Source organism: Cystoisospora suis, assembly GCF_002600585.1.
Source record: "Cystoisospora suis strain Wien I chromosome Unknown contig_469, whole genome shotgun sequence".
NCBI lineage: Eukaryota > Apicomplexa > Conoidasida > Eucoccidiorida > Sarcocystidae > Cystoisospora > Cystoisospora suis.
In genome coordinates this window covers 32,161-35,188 of record NW_027153270.1, presented here as the reverse complement: position 1 = coordinate 35,188, position 3,028 = coordinate 32,161, and the positions used below count along the sequence as shown (strand labels likewise).

General features: G+C 44.1%; 1 protein-coding gene across 1 annotated transcript in view; it reads left to right on the top strand.

Moving 5' to 3' along the window:
• The window catches only part of CSUI_001170 (uncharacterized protein), a 16,314-nt gene that overhangs the window by 5,770 nt on the left and 7,516 nt on the right, over window positions 1–3,028 (top strand). Inside the window, exons 5-6 of the mRNA XM_068061376.1 lie at window positions 369–545; window positions 1,171–2,678. The gene's annotated coding sequence lies outside the window, so the exon portion shown is untranslated. The remainder of the gene's footprint in view (window positions 1–368; window positions 546–1,170; window positions 2,679–3,028) is intronic.

Genomic DNA, 3,028 nt, shown 5'->3' with positions numbered 1-3,028 from the left:
TTAGTCTATCTTTATTCTATCTATCTTTAATCTATCTATCTAGCTAGGGTTAGATAGATCAAAGATCGATAGATTAAAGAGTCTCGCTAAGAAGCAAGGTGTCGATACACATCAAAGAAGATCACGATTCAACAAAGAAGAGAGAGAGAAAGAGGGGCTGACGGATCTTTTTCTTTCATTTAGATTTGCCTTTTCTTCCTCTGAGGAGAGAAGGAGTTATTTATGCAGCTCGTATCATCGGGTTGTCAAGCACTTGTGTGGATCTATCTCTCTAGCTCATCCGCAGAAGAGGATAAGACCCAGCCCGACTCACTCGCGTCTTAATTGCCTCTTCACTTTTCTTTATTTTCCTTCTTTTCTTTCTTTAGGAAGAGGGTATCGATCTGTACAGCACGATCAGTATACTTGGATACGGTTTGTTACCTGTGGTCTTTATCGCGCTCTTCTCTCTCTTTGTAAATCTCAAGACTTCTTTCATCGGACTAGCCGTCTCCATTCTCGCCATTCTCTGGTGTACCGCCACCGCCTCACGATTCTTCGAATCTGTAAGTTTCTTTCTTTCTTTCTCACTCTTTCTTTCTTTCGCTCAACAATCCTAGACAGTCGTTGTTTTCTTGACTATTGAGAGGAAGGACATAGCTCTACCGGAGAGACTGCGCGAAGCGCGAGAGATTGTATTTCCTTCTCTTTCACATAGTCAGCTGTCTTTAGGGAGATTCTCTTCTCTCTGTCTCTTGCTGTGTCTCTCGGCTCATATCTCAGGGCGACAGAAAAGATTCCTTGTGTGACTCGTGTTACGTGCTGCCTGGGGACTAGAAGCCCAATAGAGTTCTATATACATAGATATGTAGTCATAGTCTGCTCAAATGTGTCCGAGCCATACAGAAGGTTGTTGAGGAATATGTATGAATGTGTGGGTGTGTATGTATATGTGAAGATGTATGAATGTGTATGTAGGACAGTGTATAGATACCGTGATAGCCTGCTGCCTGCCTGTCTTTCTCGCCTGTACACACACAAGGGGTCATCATGCTTCACATTTCTTTTTCCCTTGTGTTTCCAACCCTCCCCCCGCCCCAAGTTCTTTCACATCCACCGTCTCCAATCGATCAAGAGTGCTTTATCTCTCTGTCTTTTTGTCTGTCTTTTCTTCCTTCTGCTTCTGTTTAGGCTCTTCGCATGCACGATCAATGGCTACTCGTTGCCTATCCTGTCTCTCTCTTTTACGCGTCCTTTATGGTCATTGCAGTCCTCTAGTCTCTTGGTTTTCTTTTTGTTTTCCTGTCTACTTTTCGTGGAGAAAATGATGAGAAAGAGAGAGTGAAATTTCGCCCTATGTATTTCCTATGGTTCTTTCGAGCCATGAAAACATCGAAAGAGAAAGAAGAAGAAGAGACAAAGACGATGGCAGCAAGGAGAATATTGATGGGGTATCTACGGTGGAGAACTCGCCGTATAAACTCAGAGAGAGGCTGGTTTGACTTCTTGATCCGCAACCAAAGACGATGAAGAGAAGAAAGGACACACGCGGAAAAGAAAAGAGAAAGAAGACAAACACTTTGAGACAACTGATACTGAGGAACGAAGGAGCGGGTTAGAGAGAGAGAGAGAGAAATGTAGACCTTGTGTTCTCTCTTGGAGGAAGAAGGTACATATGTGGGAAAATGTCGGGACAGATTCGCGGGTTTTGAAGGGAGACTGGGGTGTATGTACACTAGAGAAATGAGATGAGGGAGAGAGAGTGAAACATGAAGAAAATGATATGATGGATTCAATCCGAGTTTTCCTTCTTTGGCGCGCCAGAGAGTAGATATGTGCGTGCGTGATACATATATGAGTCTGCTTGCCTGCACATATATATATCTCTCTCTATATCTATCTATATATATATACCCATATACTCTTTTGGTTGCATTCTCTAGTGTACGTACACTCGAAGTGTTTGGGAAAGTTCTTGTGTGTCGAGAGGGGGAATCGCCTGAATCTCCATTTCTCTCTGTTCGTGTCTCTACACACGGAGATTCATTCGTCTGTAATGTTGTTCTATATACGGTAGTGTATAAGCTTGAGGTATGGATGTATGGTGACGTACACCTCTTGAATGAATGAATGGATCGATGACTTTTCTTCTTGCTCTCCTTCTTTTCTTTTTCTTGTGGTCGTTTGGTCGGCGTCTCTCTGTGAAATGCCTCCTCTTCTGCATGAATCGTTTCTTTCTTTTTCTGTCTTCTCGAATTCTTAGAATGAGAGACTGTATGATGGTGTATCGGGGCTACTCCTCTATTCTTCTAACCTCCGGGTTGTTTCGAGACTGCATGCCTTATGCAGAGGACGATGAGAAGAACTCTTTGTGAAAGTGAAAAGAGATGTCCTCCTTCTACTTCAAACCTCAACGCTTCTTTTACTCATTCTCTTTCTTGGTCTCTCTCCCTCCTCTCCTTATCTAGTTCGTCAGTCTCTCTCTGCCTGTCTGGCGTCATTCACGCACGCCTGTTTCCAAATGCGAAAGAATCGAGTCGCTGCTTTTAGAAGGCTTTTTTGCTTCTTCGCTTCAAGGGATATTCTTCATCTCTTGCTTGTAAAGCCCCCCCCCCGGGGTGTCACTAGGTTACCTCTCGGTTGGCGAGGATCGTCTTCTCCAAGGGGGTCGAAACGACCTTATTGGGCGTATAGAGATGGTATACACTTCAAGGCAGCTTGCTTCCGTTAGGGGAAAGGCTCTCTCTTTATCTCTATCTGCAGTTGTCGCATAACGAGACTGGATATGCGCCCATATGTGTGAGGAGAGGTGTTGATGCTGTGAAGGATATTTCCTTACTTTCTTATGATCTATATGCAGTAGGAGGTTCGTCTTCTCGTTCTCTCGCCCCTGTATGGTGACGAACTCTCTCCCTCCTCCTGAATGTGACTTCGACCAATCGCCGCGGTCTTTGTATCTCTCTTCACAACATAGCCAGGTGCCTCAAGGCATAGCGCACGCGCAATCTATATGGACGATTTCGACACTTTATCTATCTATCTTTAGTCT